This window comes from Phascolarctos cinereus, unplaced genomic scaffold (genome assembly GCF_003287225.1).
Source record: "Phascolarctos cinereus isolate Bilbo 61053 unplaced genomic scaffold, phaCin_HiC Scaffold_9;HRSCAF=440, whole genome shotgun sequence".
In the NCBI taxonomy this organism is placed as follows: Eukaryota; Metazoa; Chordata; class Mammalia; order Diprotodontia; family Phascolarctidae; genus Phascolarctos; species Phascolarctos cinereus.
The window spans coordinates 78,972,266-78,993,371 of NW_027556402.1; positions in this window are offsets into that span (position 1 = coordinate 78,972,266).

The window sequence follows — 21,106 nt, forward strand, 5'->3', positions numbered from 1 at the left end:
TGGAAAGGGCATTTCAATCAATTATCCCATAATTCCATTCTCCAACTCATGATTTCTCAAGCCAAAACAGCCTTCCCTTAACATAATCTTCTGTTTGGGTTGGAACCCCCTTATTAGAATGTAAGCTCCTTGAGGGTAGGACCTATCCTCATATTTATATTTATATTCCCAGTACTTTGCTCTATGCAGGGAACATAGCAAGTATTTAATAAATGCTTATTCATTCGTTCACCCATTAATTCACTCATCAGCCTTACTGAAGTATTTTTTAGCAACCAATTGTAATAAAGTTCCATCTCCAACATTACCTACTAGATCCTGGCATTGGGCTCTGTTAGATTACAAAAACTGTTTACCCCTTCTTGAATGAAACCAAACATCCACATTAATGAGCATTAATGAGCAGAGTTTGAAAGAAGGATCTTTGGGGCAGGTAGGTGGCAGAGTGCATAGAGCACCAGCGATGTAGTCAGGAGGACCTGAGTTCAAATCTCACCGCAGACCCTTGACACCTACTAGCTGTGTGACCCTGGGCAAGTCACTTAACCCCACTGCCTAGGAAAGAAAGAGAAAGAAAGAAAGAAAGAAAGAAAGAAAGAAAGAAAGAAAGAAAGAAAGAAAGAAAGAAAGAAAGAAAGAAAGAAAGAAAGAAAGAAAGAAGGATCTCTCCTGTGTTGTAGGCTAGGACCAACCCAAAAACCCACTCCTCATGCTCTTTCAATGAAGCTTGAAACTGATGTGACTTTTAAGAGAACTAAAGGGGAAGGTGGGTAGCATAGTGGAGAGAAAGCAGGGAGGGCCTAGAATTGGGAGAACCTGAGCTCAAACCCAGTTTCAGTCACTTACTAGCTATATGACTCTGGACAAGTCACTTAACTTCTATTTGTCTCAGTTTCCTCATGTGTAAAATTAAAATAATAACTGCACCTGCCTCCCATGGTTGATGTCAGGCTCAAATGAAATAGTATTTATGAAGTGCTTAGTGCAGTTCTTGGCACATAAATATAAATGTTAGTTGTTGTTATTATTATTATTATTATTATTATTATTATTATTATTATTTATTATTATTACTACTACCTAAAAGTCCAACTTATTTACTACCTATGATATTCTCAAGTCCTAAATCTTTCACCTTTGTAGATTAGCAGAAACCTGTTTCTCAGATTTCTACTCTACTAGTTTCAAATGTTCAAACACACCATCATCTAAATAGATAAAATGTTCCTATAGTATTGATCTTGTTTCCAAAATTATTCAATAAATATTTATTGAACAAATTTAATAAACACATTTGCTGTGTAAATACGCTATACATTTGATAGAAACTGAATTTTAGAGACAAATGGAGACTTTGAAAGCATATAGTCTAGCACTCATTCTGCAGAAAAAGAAACCAAGGTCCTGAGATTTTCAGGTCACACTGATAATTAAGAGTAAAATTGACTCTTTAACCAGGTCTCCTAACTCTCAAGGCAGTGATCTTTTCCTTAGACCATGTTGACTCCTCTTGAATTTTACTTCTGTTAGTAACTACTCCTACCTTTAATAACTGGCTTGTAAATCTAAGTAGAAATGACACAATACAATGGAGGAAAATCCCGAAAGGATTTCAAATGGAAACGTGCCAGCGTTTGACAGGCTGGAACAAAAGGAAATGGCATTCAGGTTCTCCTTTGGAAGGATTTCATTTCAATCCACTTCTTCTGAGAGATAGAAACCACTGCAGAATACCCTCTATTTCCCTTTTCCTGTGCGGTATTCCCCAAAGGGGAATGGGAGTATGGAATGAAAAGGGAATCATTTCCACTTTGTTTTCTCTCCTACCTGATTCTCTTTATCTAGTTTGGTACATTCAAAACACGAAGGAAAGGAAATAACAGAACTGGAAAGAAACCTCATATGACCTTCTGCAAAGATGCACTGAGGTGAGCCAGGTATTATGGTAACCTTACACACACTCAGCTGCAACCCACTGGTTTCCAGCAGATCCTCCCTAATTCGGAGAGGACAAAGTTTATTAAGCTTCATGAGAAATGTTCAGTAAGGTATTTTCTTTTACTTAGCCCTCTGACTCAGCATGTTTTGGTACAAGAGAGAGACAGAGACAGAAACCGAAGGCAGTGAGAGAAATTGAGAGGAAAAAAAAGGATAAAGAATACATTAATGTACTAACCAATTTCCTTTCCAAAAACCATTCACTTAGCAGCACCACCTTTTATGTCATTGAACAGATATTCAAAGCACATGTTACAATTCAAATATTATAGAACAAATTCCATACCTGTACATACAGCACCATGCTACTGTACCTGACAATGAGAAAATTGTGGTATAAGATAATAGGAGTACAGTCACCTCTCTTTTTTGGAACCCCCTTAGAGATCCTTTAGGCTAGGGGTTCCTCATCTAAGGCCTCTGTATTTTTTTCCACTTTTGATGATTGCTTTTCCATATAATTGATTTCTTTTGTCATTCTACTTCTTTAGGCACTAAAATATTACTTGGATTTGGTAAAGAATGAAGTGAGCAGAACAAAGGTTGGAATCACAATTTATACCATAATAGCACTACAAATACAAACAACTTTGGAAGCTTTAGAAACTTTGGTCAGCACTGTGACCAGTCATGATTCCAGAGGAATACTGAGGTATGCTATACACCTCCTAACATAGAGATGATGGACTGAGGGTGCAAAATGAGACTTTTTTTTAATCTGCTCAATATGAGGATTTGTTTTGCTTGACTACTCATATTTGTTACAAACTACTTTTTCTTTTCAATGGTGGACAGTGGAGTGAAAAAAGCTATTTTTATTGAAAAGGAAATTTAACTTAAAAAATTTATTCTGAAACTTCACAAGACTACCAAATTAGTCCATAGCACACACACAGACAAAAAAGATGGTCAAGAATCCCTGCTTTAGCACATTCCTCATATGAGCTGATGTCATGGTATCTGAAAAAGGGAGACTACCTTATCATGCATGCAAGGGTGTCCTGGCAACTATTTAACAAACAGATATGGGGGTGAGAGGAAGAAGTATGTATAACACACTTTTAAATTTAATCTGTGTTATTATCATTTTTTCTATCACTTTTTAAAGTTTAGATAATCAACCAAACAATAAATCAAACCCTGTTTTGTAGTGTTTGCTGATTTTTCAAGGTGTTTATTGCTTACAATGAAAACTTAACAATCAGCTCTCACAAGACAGTTCAGACTGATTCCAGGACACTTCCAATACCTTCATCTCTAAGGCAGGTCTGTTCACACAAAGCATAGACACCATGAGCTAAGCTGGATGTGGGGGAAGGGACCACATTCTTCCCCATCCTTGGGGTATCCCCTAAAATTGAGGAAAGACAATCAAGATAGCTTGAGCCAATGATTGAGTCTAGGTACATATTCCTCAACCACCTTTAAGGGGACTGGAGAACTCTTCTGGGGAAGGGGAGAAATGTAACATACCTGGCCTTCAAGAAATTAGTCACTATTAAATAATATTTTCTAAAAGGAAATGATATCTGAGATTTCTACAAGAGAGTTACAGCTTATATCTAATCTAAATACAGATATAAAATCAGATCCTCTATAATGGAAACTGATGGTATTTGTGATTTCCTAAATCATTCTCAAATATTTGTAATGGTAATAAAAACCCACAATGAGTTCAAGATAACAAACCAACTCAGCTCTTCCATTTATTACTTTATGATAGCTTTGGGAAAGCCATGCAAGCTCTCTGAGCCCCATTTTCCTTCCCTGTAGAATGAGGAAATTCAATTATTAAACACAAACTATGTTTCAGGGATACAAAGACAAAAAGAAAGACTCTTTACCTTCGATAAACTTACATTTAACTATTTTTTTAAGTATTTAATTCCATTAGATTGTAAGCTCCTTGCAGGGCAGAAACTGTCTTTTGCCTCTTTTTGTGCTTCCAGTGCTTAGAGCAATACCTGGCATATAGTAGACACTTAATAAATGTTTCCTGACTGATTGGCTGATTTTATTGAGGAGAATATAATATACCCACAGAAAAAGAGATATGAGGTACTTTCAGGTGAGAGAGAGAGAATTAATAACTAAAGGTTCAGAAAATTCTGAGCATCTGAGAGGAACCTTAAAGGAAGTTAAGGATTTTTTTTTAATTTTTAGGCAATTGGGGTTAAGTGACTTGCCCAGGGTCACACAGCTAGTAAGTGTCAAGTGTTTGATCTGAGGTCATATTTGAACTTAGATCCCCTAACTGCCCCTGAAGGTAGGGATTCTAAGAGGCAGAAATGAGGAGTGTATTCCAGGAATAGAGAATGTTCTCTGTGTAAGTGTAGAGTCTGGAGGTGGCCTACATGAGTTCGCTTCTCGAAACAACACTCTCTGACCTGATATCCTTGTGCCAACCAGAATTAGGTAGGTAAATGCTGGATTAGAATGATGAATATCAATCAATCAAAAATTTTTTATTTATTAATTTATTTTTTAAACACCTACTATGTACGAGGTACTGTGCTAAGCATTGGGGATACAAGGAAAGGTAAAATTAAGTCCCTATTCTTGAAGAGTTCATAGTTTAATAAGGGTAACAACAAACAAAGACCTGTATATAATAAGCTATATCTGGGATAAATTGGACATAATTAACAGAGGGAAGGCAACAACATTAAGTAATGTGTTTAAAACTGTGGTGGAAACTTACTTTTATATTCCAAATAAAAGACTGGAAAAAAATAGATGTAGGTATAGCTATCTCTCAAAGAGTTTCTTATGACAATCAAGGGTTCTAAGGGTACGTGGCAAGGATAATTTTAGCAAGGATGATGCCACATTTTCCTCAGTCCCAGAATTTGTTTATATCATTGACATTAGAGCTGGACCCAAAGCTCTACTGAAATAATTTTAAAGTGATTCCTGACCCCCACGTACAAAAATATTTATAGCAGCTCTTTTTGTAGTGGCCAAGAATTGGAAATTGACAAGATGCCCATCAATTGGGGAATGGTTGAACAAGTTGTGGTATATGCATGTAATTGAATACTACTATTCCATAAGAAATAATGAACAGTCAGACTTCAGAAAAACCTAGAAAGACTTACATGAACTGATGCTGAGTGAAGTAAGCAGAGCTAGGAAAACATTGTACATGGTAACAGCAACATTGTGAGATGACCGACTTTGATAGACTCAATTCTTTTCAGCAATGCAATGATCTAAAACAATCCCAAAAGACTCATGGTAGAAAATGCTATCCACATCCAGAGAAAGAACTATGGAGTCTGAATGCAGATCAAAGCATACTATTTTCTCTTTTTTTGTTTGTTTCTTTTTTCTCATGGTTTTTCCCTTTTGTTTTGATTTTTCTTTCACAACATGACTAATGTGAAAATATGTTTAATATGATTACACATGTATAGCTTATATCAGATTGAATGCCCTCTTGAGGAGGGGGGGAAGGGAAAAATTTAGAACTCAAAAATCTTATAAAAGTGAATGTTGAAAACTAAAAATAAATAAATTACATTTTAAAAAGAAAAAACATATATAACATAATTTCTGAGACAAAGGCAAGTTTGAAGACCGGATACAGAAATTCCCTTTATCTTTATTAATCAGAGTTCATTTTCCATTTTCCACGGATATGAGAATACAATTATTTCCTCACCATGAGTATCCCCAAACTGATCCAGGTGGCTAAAGTATGTCATATTATATGAGGTTAGACACAGTCATTTTGGCTTGCAAGAATACCAAAAGTTAAGAGAGTAAGTTTATTTCAGACATTCACCACAGCCCTTTGAGCATGGCCCTTCAGATGAACCCAGGGCCGAGTTACTTAAAATCTTTTCCATTCCTCCATTAAGACCTGTCCTGGGACAATGAAAAGATCTAGACAAGGCTATCTTCCCTCTTCCTTTCCCATCCCCTCTCAAGTTCCAGTGAGAAAGTTATCAAGGTGACAAGTTTTAAATTATTTTGGCTGCCAAATTAATGGCAGGCAGTAACTTTCTCCTAGATAGTGAACAGTGAAGAGAATTCTCAGTCTTATGCTATAACCTTCAAGATGGCTATTAGTTTCAATTTTACCCTTCTGGAAAGTTATTCAGCCTCAGACCTCTAGCACTACTGCCCTCCTCTCATTGTTGGTGAGGATAAAAGCTTAAGCTGAGCCTTTCTGGGTTGTATCACCTCCAGTTGTCCTGATCTTGCCACTGGACCCACATGGCTCCACAGGAGAAAATGAGGCTGGTGACTCTGCACAGCCCTCCCTCACTTAAATCCAATTCACCTGCATGCCATGGCATCCCCTCCCTAATGTCATGGTCCTCTTCGAGAACTAAAGACAAAGAACAACAAAAACCACCATCCTAACCTAGCAGATCTGAGAATTGACTCTTTCCCTTCCCTTTTAGGAGTAAAGAGTATTTTAAAAGCCATCTGCTCTCCATTTCCACCTCCAGGTATACCAAAAAGTTAAAACTTTCCTTCTGGTTTTGTCTTTGTTTTTTGTTTGTTTGGGGTTTTGTTTGTTTGTTTTTTGCTTTTTTTGGGTTTAATTTTGTTTTACTTCATTAGGAAGACTGTAAGAAAGCATAGTTTCCCACTGGGCCAAAACAAGTTTTGTTTCCTAGGCATGTTGGGGTAATAATTCATTTTGGACAATGTAATCTTTAAATTGTTTATTACTGAATCAAAGATAACTTAGTTGGGGGGCTGGAAGGATAAATTAAACAACTTTTGCTGATCTGGTTTCAGTTAGCAAGAGTGCAATAAAACCTCAGATACAACAAGGAGTCAGAAGACCTGAATTCTAGGATTAACTCCCCCATGTCCTAGCTGTATAATCATAGGCAAGTGGCTTCACTCTGTTAAACTTCAATTTGCACATCTCTAAAATGAGAACACTGTGCTAAATGATTTCTAAGAGTGCTTTCAGCTCTGATAGTCTATAATTCTAATATTCTGTTCTATGACTAACAGGAAACCTTACAGAAAACAACTGTTTCTGGTTACTATGTTCTATTCTTGCCTTTTGTCATCAACAGGATTGACTATTTTTTAAAGTATTTACTGTGCTGGGCATGATGGTACGCACCTGTAATCCCTGCTACTGGAGCAGCTGAGGCTGGAGGAACCTCATAAACTTGGGATTTCTGAGCTGGAAAGGTCTAATACAGATGTCCTTAGTTCACTTTTAATATAGTGGGAAGGTGGGAGGGCTTTCCTAGGTTGGGGCAAATTGACCCAGGAGGGTGCAGTGAAGTTCAAAGCTCCCATTTTGATTAGCAGTGGCTTTGGGCCTGCAAGTAGCCCCTGTACTTTCAACCTGAATGAGAAATTGGAATCCAATTCCAATAACAGACTGGAAGATCCACTTAAAAATTTTTTTAAATTAAATATTTACTGATTGATGTGGTGTTCTAAACAAAGTTTTCTGCTCAAGAATACATCTGTAATTATCTGATTGGAGATCTAAATTCTAGTTAAGAATTGTGAGCTGCATAACTAAAATTATTTTCATTTGATATATGATATGTGAGAGGCATAAAAATCACATGGGATCAGAGATTTTGACCCGAATGATATTTGAGAAACTATATAGCCCTATCCTCCAGTTTAAGTCCTATAGGTAGTAAATGGTAAAGCCAGGATTTAAATCTTAGCAGGGCTGCTGATTGTATTTAAGCGTATTGAGACAGGTGGCACATGGATTCTCTACTAGCTGTTAGTTACTAGACTAAAACTCTCTATCTTTAAGGAAAGAAACCATCTGCTCATTGCCACAGAATTGTTGAGCAACTTGCCTTGATAATTATGCCCTGCTTGTCACTATGACTGTACTAAGGAAACAATTCAAAATGGGCTTAACATTCCAGTGAAATGTTTTCTATGATAAGGAAGTTGCTATTGCACATTTTTTCAAGCACATAAGGAAATAATAACTCTAATAACAGTCACTTGCTTTTTTATAGCACTTCATGGTTTTCTTTGCCTGATTTTTTTCTCCTAAAGCTTATATTCAGGTAACAGAAAGACTCATTCCCCCCTAGCCAGTATGAAGCAAAAGAATCCAATTGATTTCTCTACCATTAATATAGTACAGGGACTGCAATTAGAGAATGTAAAGCCACAACTAAATACTGTTCCTCTTACTTCTCTGGTCTATGTTCTAGTCAGGCTCACAGATCAGGAAAAACCTAAGCCAGGGGTTTTGTGAAGATTATTTGTCAGCCTGCCCTTTCCCTGTCCAGCTGGGATTTTAAGGAGCCAATTAGGTTCCTAGAGTGGAAATTCTGATTTAGATTGTTGAGGTCATTTAATTCCCCTACATTTGCTCAAAAGATAAGATTCTGTCTTACCCACACCATTCCCCCAACTACTACTGCTGCCATGTGCCTCCACTCAACCTCCCAACTTATTTCTGCCATCACCTATATGCCACCCCTATTGCCTGGAGAAGCCATCCCCTTCAGGTTTCCCTGTTACTGTCAGTGATTTCATCATTTTGTCCTATCAACCAGCCTCAAAGCCTGGCATTGATCCTTGACTCCTCCCCTTCTCCTGACCCCCCAAAACAACTCAGCTAAGAATATAAATTGAATGTTCCTTTATAATGTCTGTCTGCCACCTATCCCTTCCTTCTGGATGAATTCAGGTCTCCTGGGCTAGAGGAAGTATTTTCTGATTCAATCTGATACTTTTTTTCACTTTTACAAAGGAATATCTACTTTAAATATATAATAAGAACAAGCATATGAACATTCTCTCCACCAGCTCCTAGGCGGCATAATCCCCCCTTATATTACATCAGTCTCTGGAGAAGGGAAGGGAATTAGGTTCACAGCTTAGCTCAGTTTCTATAAGACACAGTCCCACCAAGTTCCAAATCCAAATCCCCTTTATGCTTAGGTCCTAAAATCCTGGCTTCTCAAGGCTTCCCTGTGGGGCCAGCAGTAACATCCATCATGGGATCCTGGCTTCCAGGTCACCATGACTTGAGCACTCTAATGTGTGGACTCTACTGCCTGTGCCTAGAACTGAAAAAGTACCTACTCTGTACAGAAAACTCTCTATGACTAAAGGTTGCAGATAGCTGCAGATTTGCTTTCATAGAGGGACTTTCCTCAACAGAGAAGTCCTTATACAGAGAAAATCAAAGGTCCAAATCCTGCCCCCACTACCACCAAAATTAGAACTGTCTTGAGCCAAAGGATCCAAAATGTAGTAAATAGAGTTCTAGACTTTGAGTCAGGAAGATTTCAACTCAACTAGCTGTGTGTTCACAGGAAAATCACTTATCAAGCTTCCTAAGACTATTAAGACAATTTGTAATCTACCTTGGGGTGGAGGGAGTTCTTTAACCAAAGAATCACAGGGCGCTGTGCTATGTTCTGGGGTTACAAAGATGAACCTGCCTTTATGAAACTTACAGCACAGAAGGGAAATAAGACATATAGACAACTACTCTATTATAATGAGAGGCCAAATGAAGAGTCATGAGGAATTTGGGGAGGAAAAAGTTCAGAGAGAAGAAAGCATCTTCAATCAATCAACAAACCTTTACTAAGTGCCTACTACATGCCAGGCTCTGGGGATACAAAGACTTAAAATGGAAGTCTCTGATCTCAACAAGCTTATATACAAGGCTAGCTTTTCAGGTCAGGAAAAGTACTAACAGTTATGGGGATCAAAATAGACCTCATGTTCAAGGGGGTGCTTGGACTTAGAATTGATGGAATTAAAGAATTTTGAGAGTTCAAGGTGAGGAGGAAGTGCATTCCAGATATGGAGGGCAATCAGGACAAAGGTTCAAAGACGGAAAATGGATTATTGAGCATGAGAAACAGCAAGAAGATCACATATATATATATATATATATATATATATGCATATATATATATATATACACATACACACACACATATACACATATATGTATATATATGTGTGTATATGCATATACGTGTATATATGTATGTATATATGTATGTATGTATGTATGTATTTTTTAAATAATCCATGTCAACCTAAAGGCAGGTCTATGGGATAATGTCACAGGTCATTGTCCTCAACCTTGTTCTTTTCAACACTTCTTTGTCAATAAAGGTACACTTAGAATACTAATATAATTTATGGATGACATGAACCTGAGGGAAGGAATAACTAATATTAATAACTAATATCTGGAATACCTGGGGAAAATGAACTGAATCTAGTAAAATAAAACTTAATAAGGATAAGTACAAAATCCTGTGCTTAGGATAAAAAAAAATGCACAGATGTAGGATGGGGTAGGCACGGTTCAAAAGCAGGTCATGTAGGGGGAAAAAAGAATCTCTGGAATTATTAATTGAGTAAGAGCTCCATATGAGTCAATATTGTGGCATAATAGAAAAAATTAATATGATACTGGCTCTCATTTATAGAAGCAGGATGTTCAGAACTGTCTACTTGTTACTGTTCCGGTAGTAGACTATTATCTGTGGACCAAGCTAGATAACTTCAGAAGATCTTATTATCAGCTGGGCATTAGGAGATGATTTTTTTTTGATGACAGAAATTTATAGACTATGTATTAAATCATAGAGGGGTTGAGATCTATACTGGGGAAATTATCAATCCTTGAAGTGAGATCCTGAAGAAGTATCCTCAGCGTATGGAATGATATTCTTTCTGTATTTTATGCTGGTCAGACCATATCTAGGGTTTTATTTCCAGTCCTAGGTGTCACTTTTTAGGAAAAATATTGACAAACTAGAACACTTGCAGAACAAGACGGGTGGGACAGTGACAGGATTTAAGACCTTGTTATGCCTTTTGTTTTTTATTATGTTTTGCTTTATTTTTTGAGACTGGTTTTCCCTATCTTGCACAGGTTGAAAGCGAAGCAGGCACTCTAAAGCCAGATCTCACCACTGATTTGCACAGAAGCATCTGTTTCAAAACTGGCCCGGTTTTCCTCTCTTTAGGCAGCATGGTAGCCTTCTTCTTCCCAAGGCTCACCATATTGGTGCCAGATTTAGTGAGGACACCCCTGTCTTTTATTCTACCACAGCTCATAATTCTAGAACTCAAGGGATCCACCAACCTCAGGTTGCCCAGTGGCAGAGATCACAGGCATGAGCTAACACCCCCAGGACATGTGATGTCATTGGAAGGAAAAATGGAAATTTAGGCCGGAGAAGGAAACACTTAACATTTCTATGATAGGTATTTCCACGTATAGGGTTATGTTGTGTGGAAGAAGGGTTAGATTGACTCTGTTTTTAGAGGGAAAAATATCTACCAGTTGCTTACAAGAACTCCATTTCAAACTTCAACAGGTCAAGAAACTTGGGGCTATTATTTCTTTAGCTACTATAGAGTTAGATTGAAGGGTGTAATATATATTTAGATGTATGGAATATGGCAAAGCAGCATGCTGTAGAGCAATTAACTCATTGAAATAAGCCAACTGATCAACAAGTCTAGAAGTATGTTTCTCGTTGCTGCTGAGTCATTACACTTGTGTCTGACTCTCTGTGACCTCTTTTGAGGTTTTCTTGGCAAAGACACTGGAGTGGTTTGCCATTCCTTCTCCAGCTCATTTCACAGATGAGAAAACTAAGGCCAACAGGGGTAAGTGAGTTGCCCAGAGTCACACAGCTAGTAAGTGTCTAAGGCCAGCTTTGAACTCAGGTCCTGCTTTAGGCCAGGACTTTATCTTCTGCACTACCTTTCTGCCCTAGAAGTGTTCTGGGTCTATGCAAATGAGCCTTTTCTTACCTGTGGTAGCTAACTAGGGTCCTCTAAAGCCTCCTCTGATTGTATCATCTAGCTTTGATTCTTATAGCTCTCCAGGTTTGGGGTTTGGCTGTTGGGAGATGGAATATGGGTGGAAGATTTGGAAAAAACACCCAAGTGGGAGTCTCTGTCATCAAGAAGCCTAGTTTAAGTATACAAATATTTAATATCCTCATTTCTTAGGATTAATCTTATAACAAGAATTATACTTGATGTCGATATAACTTAATGAGGTATGACAATAATACTACTTTGGTGAGAGAGTTTTGCTGTACTCTCTAGGCCAGAAGGTCTTAACCTAAAATCCACAGACCCTCAAGGTCTGTGAATATGTTTCAGAGGTCTATAAATGTGAATGGGGTGGAGGAGTTCTACTTTATTTTCAATGACCTCTAACTGAAATTGAGCATGTTCCTTCATTATTTAGAAACATTGTTCTGTAGGGGGTCCATAGGCTTCCACTGATTGCCAAAGAGTCCATGACCCTGAAATATTTAGGAACTCCTGCTTAAACCTAATTCTTTTGTAGCCTTATGAATCATTGTAGGAGTGTTAAAAGTCTCATGAGCCCCAGGAATCAACTGATGATTCATGTTCTCTAATAAACAGAACTTGTAATAAAAAAAAAAAATCTGGGATTACTGCCTTGGATGCCATACTTATTGCAACAACAAAAATTCTAAACTAATGAGACTAGTATATAAGCAATAATAATATTGGACCATACTTCTGTGGAAGGGATATTCAGAGATTTTTATAGATCAATTGATCGTTTTCTCTTTGTTGGACTAAAAATTGCCATAGGCCTCACAAATGTGTGCCTTCTTTTACGGGCCATGGCTTCAATGAGACAGACCTAGAATTTCCCTTGCAGGATACAAAAGTACCAGGCTTACGATTTGGTGATCTAGGATTGTAAATCCATGAATCATTCTGTTCTTATGCCCACTTCAATTACAGACACAGCAGTGAAGCAGTCATCTAGACATAACCCTAGGCTCTCCGCCTGTCTATCCTACAGTTGAACTCTGTAAAGATATCACCCGCCTCCCTCAACTCCGCATGTATTGGTGCTCTTTGCTCTTAAAGGGGCACACTCTTTCCCAGAAAGCTCAATTAGGTGGGAATAACTGACTAGTGGGAGGCTGAGGAGTTGCTTGTCAAGCAGCATATTTCTACTTTCCAATTTGAGATCCTTTCAAGGAAGGCTCCCAACACATTGCAAAGCACCACTATAAAGGATTTATGATGATGAAAATTACATAGAATGAGAAAATACAGTATAGTAAGTCTGAGATCTGTATTAAGGTAATGCCCACCACATCAATGAAATCATGCATCTAGATTTGTGTAACTAGAATGGTATAAGCTTTATGTGTTCCTGCCATGTCTTTCTCAGGGAAAGTACACACAGAGAAATACATTTATTTATTTTATTATTAATTATTATTAAATAATTAGAGAAAGCAACTTTTAATTTTTAACTTTTAAACAATAATTAAATTATTATTAAATTTACTTATAAATATGCATTTATTTTAGGGAAATTGAAGGCAAATATTCCTTATGTCTCATGGATGAGAGTTCTGCCCTTTTCTTATCATGACTTTAATAAGCAAAACAATGGAATTTTTAAAACTTTTTTTAGCCAAGGTATTGTGACACTTGGACAATAAATATTAACTAACTAGGACAAGATAAGGAGCTTCTAATTCAGGAACCCATGTCCTAAACAAATTTACTGGTGCCCTTTATTGTCCATGATATATCAATTGAAAGAATGTCTTCATGAAATATGATTCTCTGAATTCTCAAAATTTCACATTTAGAATAGTGTACTTTGAAATTCCTAGGGGCTAAAGATTGTACCTACCAACAAAACAAATTTATAATGTAGATTATTCATCAATTAGCCAGCAAGCCCACAGGAACAGTGCTAAAGTCAGAGTAAGTAGCAGTAATAAGTAATGATAAGACAGGGGGTGATGTCACAAGTCTCTCCCCATAAAAAATAGAAAAGAGGTAGGACATGAAGCAAAGTACCTCTTAATTTGGTCTGTGTTTGAGACCTTCTCCTGGACAACGGCTGTGGAAAGCTTCTATGTGCATTTGCTCTCTGGAAGACATTTGTTGGAAGAAATTATCTGATCCTCCTTGACCATCAGTAAAGGAAAGAAATCCATAACAAATGGGTAAAGTCTCACTCAAGAGCTCCAGCAACTGAGCACCTAGCACAGCAAACATCTATGGCCAATTGGCAGTCTGCTATGAGAATTAGCCACAAAAGGTATCAAAAGTAACAATAACAGATTAAAGTCTTAAATCCAGGGAGTATGTGAGGAGGAGAATTTCATGATGACTTATATGAACTATGCTGGCAATGGTTTTTTTCAGTGATAGGTAACATTTGTGTATGTGTAAAAATATATATGGTTGTATGTGATAGCTATGTAACATAAGGATATAGCTGGCACACATGTGGCATGGATAGATATGTCATTTGGGAATCTGGCCTACCCTGTCTCCAAGGGAAGCTTTGATTTTCACTTCTGTGAAGAACAAGAGGAAGTAGAAGAGGCGCAGGTAGGATCCAGGACTTCTGTGGCTAAGCAGTCTCTCTTATACTCTCCTATTTCCAAGAGGAGTATTGAGACAGAATTATAGCTATCTATTGCCCACCAGGGCAGCTAGGTAGCACAGTGGATAGAGTGCCAGGCCTGGAGTCAGGAAGACTCGTCTTTCTTGAGTTCAAATCTGGCTTCAGACACAAACCAGCTATGTGACCCTGGGCAAGTCACTTAACCCTTGTAGCCTCAGTTTCTTCATCATGAACTAGAGAAGGAAATGGCAAACCATGCCATTATCTTTGCCAAGAAAACCCTAAATGGGATGACAAAGAGTCAGATGTGACTGAAAACAACTGAACAACAACATTGTAAACCAAATATTTGTAGTCTAGGGGTAGGACAAAGAATTTGGAAATAAAAGTTGCTTTCTCCAATGACTCTCAAAGGAGAGGTTAATGTTTAGCTTACTAACCCCAGTTTATCTTCCTCTCACCAAATGTTGACTGCATAAAAGACCATCATGAATAGCTAGTAAATTTCTTTGTCAAAATAAGCAGTAAACAAAAATTGATGAAAGCAATCAGTTAGAGTAGACAAGAGTCAACAAGTATTTATTAAGAGAATATATTATACCAAATGAATTCTTTGACTTGTAGCAAGATAAAAAAAACCTCGACTGGGTCAAGGAGAGAAAGAAGTTCTAACGGGGTCAGGGGAGTTCACACTTAACAATCTCTATCATTACAATGCTGTAAATCAAGGATATGGTGGAAACTGGCTTCCCTGCATGTCTGCTTTTCAAGAAAGATTTCCACTTTGCCATTCGAAAGTCTGCACTTGTATTTCTCCATCTCTCTTGAAGTCTTCCAATGAACTGAAAAAGTTCTTTCTCCAGTCACAGAACATACCATCAACCAGTCAGGAGTTCTGTCCCCTTACACATATGTAGTTTAGCACATAGAATCACTGTCCTTCAGGGAAACAGCCCTAGTCCTGTGACAATGTGGCATTACATGTATAAAAAGCCCAAGTCAGTTTCCCTTCTAGAGAAGGTGAGGAAAGTGGACAAGCCATACAAGGATGAGTTGAAAGAACCAGGGATGTTTAACATGGAGAAGAGTGAAGGAAAAATTATTTTTGAGTATCTGAAGTCTGTCACGTGGAAAGGAACATCAAAGATCAGACCTGTTTGCACCTGTCCACAATCTGCCAAACACATCTAGGGAAGTTACATTACCACGGTGACTGATTTCACTACGAATTATGTTATTGGACCTCAACCAAGTGCTAACTACAGCAAAACTTTTCATCTCCAGGAGGGGTATTGGGATAGAATTATAATTATCTTTTGCCCACCAGGGCATCTAGGTGGTGCAGTGGATAGAGTGCCAGGCCTACAGTCAGGAAGACCTGAGTTCAAATTCAGTCTCAGATACCTATTAGCTGTGTGACCCTGGGCAAGTCACTAAACTCTCTGTGCATCAGTTTCCTCAACCATAAAATGAGCTGGAGAAGGAAATGGCAAACCACTCCAGTATCTTTGCCAAGAAAACCCCAAATGGGGTCACAAAGAGTTGTACATGACTAATCAACTAAAAAAAAATTTGATTCTCTATCACACTCTTAACAGCAGCTCTTCCAAACTCTATTTTCTCCTCAAGTCTCTGAAGCTAACTCCCCAACCGCCCCCATATCAGCAGACAGCTTCAACTCATACTTCACTGAAGATAAAGTACACTTTCTGTGAACTGCCTCTTCTTTCTTTCTATACCCCCCTCAAAAACTCTTTACATCATTCCCATTCTTTCCTCTTTTATTTCAGTCTCTGGTGAAAAGAAGGCCCCTTTCCACTTTAGTAGAGTGGTTCCCGGTGATAAGCATCCAGTCTACCTGACAAATAGGAGAGCATATGGGTACTGGACTCAACCCATGAGAGCTGAGCTAAGAGTTCCACTTAGAAGTTAACTCTGGTTCTAAGGGATTGGAAAGAGGAAGTGGAAGAAGAGACAGAGAGACAGATACAGACAGATACAAAAAGAGACTTCTGCTTGCCACTCTGGGTACAGAGATGCAATGAAATGTACAGTCTATATCTGTACATGATGCAGAATAATACTGTAATTTTGTTGCTATTTTTCAAATTCCATTAAATGCTTACTGTACTAGGATACATAAATGGAATGAACAAGAACAAAGTAATCAAAACTGAAAGCTTTGACATTATAATGACCAAGACACCAAAGAAAAAAAAAACGTGGAGTTTTGCATGTAGAAGTATAAATTGACTGATGTTTTCGTATGTGGGCTAGCTTTGTTAAAAAAATTTTTTCTTCTCTTTTTTTGTTACAAGGGTTTGGTCTCTGAATGAAGGTGATAATATGTTGGGAAATGTAAGAAGTATAAAAGCAAAGGAAACCAATAAAATTTAATATTTTTTATTTTATTTTATTTTTAAAGAATTTTTAAAATTTATTGGTACCTTGCTCTTGAATTGGAGGTAAATCAATGAAGCACACAACCAGTGATGCAACAAATGGGCTTGCCTGGCCCAAGCCATGATAAGATTGATGGAAATAAGTAACTCACAACCTCAAAAAATGAGAGCTAGCCGAAAAATGGTAGAACCAAGAGGTGAGTAGAACCAGCTACTCTGAGATACAGAGAAAGTCATTAGCCTAGAGAGCTCCCTGATTTGGGGTGGCATGCATGTGACAAGTATGACAGGTGGGGCAAAATTCCTGATCCTGGAGAAGAGAATACTTCAGGATGACATGATCAAATATTTGAAGGCTTATTATCTGGAAGAGAGATTAGCCTTATTTTATGTAGCTCTATAGTGAGTCAGTTCAACCTAAGGAAGTATTTCCTTATAATTAGAGCAATCCAACAATGAAAAGTTTCTCATATAAAGCAGTAGATTTCCTATTATACTGCAATTTTTTTCTTCAAATATTTTAATTATTTTATCAATTATCAATAATTTATTTTTTATCCCTCCACCCACTAAAACAAGAAATACAGGATCTCCTTATCACATAAACACAGTCCAGGGTAACAAATTCCCACATTAGTCACATCTAAAAATGCATCTTCTTATTCTGCATCATCTCTCTGTAATTAGGTAGGCAGCAACTTTTAACAGTCTTGTGGAATCATGGTTGATTATTTGGTTGATCTAATTTTATGGAAATCATTGTTTCAATTTGGAGGGATTTAATTTCTGGTATTCTTGTCATACTATCATGTCATCTGCAAAAAGTGACATTTTCGTTTCCTCTTTTTGTGTGTGTATTTCTTAATTTTTTCCTTATCTTATGTATGTATGTATGCGTGTGTGTGTGTGTGTGTGTGTATAATTTCTAGCTCTATGTCAAACAAAACTGGCAACAATGGACATCCATTTTCCACCCTTGATCTTATTGGAAAGGACTCTAGTTTATACTCATTTCATACAAAATTGGCTCTTGGTTTTAGGCATAACTGCTTATGTTAAGTAAAGACCCATTTAATTCCCATGTTTTTTAATGTTTTTAACAGAAACAGATGTATTGATGTATTTTATCAAAAGGTTTTTTTGTATCTATTGATATAATCATGTAATTTTTGTTGTTTTGGTTTCTAATATGGATAACTAATTTATAGTATATTCTTATATGTAGCATATTTTATATACTATATGTATGATATATAGAATATAGAATATAAGTATGGTATAATTAAGTTAACAATTTTCCTAATATTACAACTACAAATCCTGATATAAACCCAATCTACTCAGAATATACAATCTTTATGATGTCATAGCATCTTTGCTAATATTTTATTTAAACATTTTGCATCGATGTTCATTAGGGATATTGGTCTATAGTTTTCTTTCTTTCTTTTCCATTTTTTAGGTATACACTCCTGAAAGACAGCACATCTCTAAGGTGACTGTATGGAGTCTACCTATAGCCATCTCTGTACCCTTCTACTACGAATTAACAACTGTAATTGTTAGCAGCTCAGTCAAGCATGCAAAGATTAAACTATATTTATTAAAGGTAGAAAATTCTATACTTCAAGATGCCAAGTTCACCTGGACCTAATTCATTCTAAGCTGCACACCTCTTTTTTTTTTTTTTGTTTAAACGAGGAACCAAACGGATACTTTCAACTTTTCCACAGCCTGAGAGTATAAGAACAAAATATTCATAGCCAGGATAACAACCAATTGGCTAATTTAAGGCAAGAGAAAGGACTTTACAAAAATAATATAGAAAGGATAAACTTTTGATTTAATTTTGCCACCTAATCACAAAGCTATTGGAGACTGAGGGGAGAAGGGAACTAATTTCCAAAGACATTGCACTGTTTTTAACTCCTTTGAATCTCAGACCAGATTTCACATGTGGTAGGGCTTTCATTGGAAAGTTGGAATAAAATGTCTTCACTTGTCCTATTTGTGGCTTAAAAAATGTTTTATTTTTGTTATTTCCCAATGAGGAGAGTTATGAGGACAAAAAAGAACAAAACATCTTCATCTTAATGGGAGGAAAAGGATAGGTTCCCAGTAGAACCCACCATTATAATGAGGAAGTATAATCAAACAAACAAACAAACAAAATCAACACATTGTGATACCTGACAATATATGCCTGTGTTGATCACCCGGAGGAAGGAGATGTATTTCACTGCCTTCATGACGGTTTGTGACTTCTCCACTTTTCCAAGTGGACAATGGGAATATTTCTGTTCTATTCCAAAAAAGCCAAGGCCTGCCTCATTCTGCATTATTAAAAAAAAAAAAAACTTTAAATTCACTGACCAAATAAAGTAAAGCTTAGTTCTTGTTATTTTGGAGCGAGCCTTAACCTATGGACTCTGGGCCACTATTCCGATTCCTAGGTGACCTTTAAAATGCACTTAGAGTTTGAGAGCTTCCATATAATTACTTTTGTTGTTGTTCAGCTGTTTTCAGTTGTGTCTGACTCTTCCTGACTCCATTTGGGATTTTCTTGGCAAAGACACTGGAGTGGTTTGCCATTTTCTTCTCTAGTTCATTTTACAGATGAGGACACTGAGGCAAACAGGGTTAAGTGACTTGCTCAGGGTCACATAGCTAGTAAATGTCTGAGACTAGATTTGAACTCAGGAAGATGAATATTCCTGACTCCATGCCCACCACTGTATCCACCGTGCTACCTAGCTGCCCATAATAATCTCAAGCTGTTCAGATTCCCCAGCCAGTCTAAGTAGATGACTACACTACCATTCACTTACTTTTAAAGGAAAATTCATAGTTTCTGAAAGGCAAGGTAAAGGAGAACTCAATTAGACATCATACTGGTAAAAATAAATAAATAGATAAATAAATAAATAAAGGAAAATAAAGGAAAGGAAAAATAGATACATAGTAATAGAGTGAAAATTTCTTCAATAATTTTTCAGCTTATGCACATACACAAACACATGCACACATGCCCCAAATACACTGAAAAATATATTTTTTTAAATTAGGGGGTTTTTTCAGTCTATTCTTCTACATTTACACATATTTATACACATAACCACACACCCATCATTATGGCAGTGACCCTTGGTTCTCAAAGTCTATGTTAGTGGATACAAGCTCTAGCTTATCCACTAATCTGCAAAGGTTTTGAGTGTGGTCCTGACCACAGATGATGTCTGCTTTCTGAGGATCAGCCGAGCTCAGTAGACAAAGGCTCATCACCAGTAGGCTGAATAGTAGGTGATGAATTTCTGCAATGACCACCTCTGAAAGACACTCAAACACTACATTGGATCAGTGATTTTATCTATTTGGATATTCCATTCAGTGATGCGAATTGTAACCCATCCATGCTTATCCATCCTGAAAATTCTCATCCATGTCCTCCCATAAGTTCTCCACAGGAGTCCACCCTATATGCTAGTCTTCCTTGATTACTCCTGATATCATAAGGACACCAGTGGAACAACCAGACTGTCCAACCTGACTTACCGATCCATCTCTTTTTCAATCATACATATTTTTTTCCCAGGCAATTGGGGTTAAGTGACTTGCCCAGGGTCACACAGCTAGTAAGTGTCAAGAGTTTGGTCTGAAGCTGGATTTGAACTCAGGTCCTCCTGACTTCAGGGCTGGTGCTCTATCCACTGCGCCACCTAGCTGCCTCCATACATTTCTTTAATGACATCTTTTACTACTCCTTAAAAAAGACGATTCTTATTTGACACATGGTGCAGTCTGCTCACACCATCATATACCTCTCCATTGCTCTCTGTGTGATACTAAATTTCAAACTTTGCAGAGTGTTACATGACATGTCTTACAACTACATAACAGTCCACAAAAGATGTCATAAAATTGCCATCTTCTCATAATTTGTTGTCTTTGCCATTACATTATATGTGAAATGCAGCATTTTTTAAAAGATCCCAATCAGTTTGGAAGACATTTTCCCCCAGTTCATGAAGAAAACTATATGGTTCTTGAGGTCTCTTCTTAAATCTATGTCTATGACTTATTATTTTGGGCCACTCTCAGGTTTTATACAAGTCAAATTTGGAGACAAGATTCACAATATATTCAGACTAACTCAATACTTATTCATCAAGAAACCTCAATGTTATTCACAATACGTATCATTTTTCAAAGGGCTGCCATCATTCAAGAAAGAAAATGTCACATTAAAAAAGTCTATTAAAGGAATATGGCAAATAGCCATTCTATGATAAATGCTTATGCTAAGGATGCCTATGAAATATGTTAC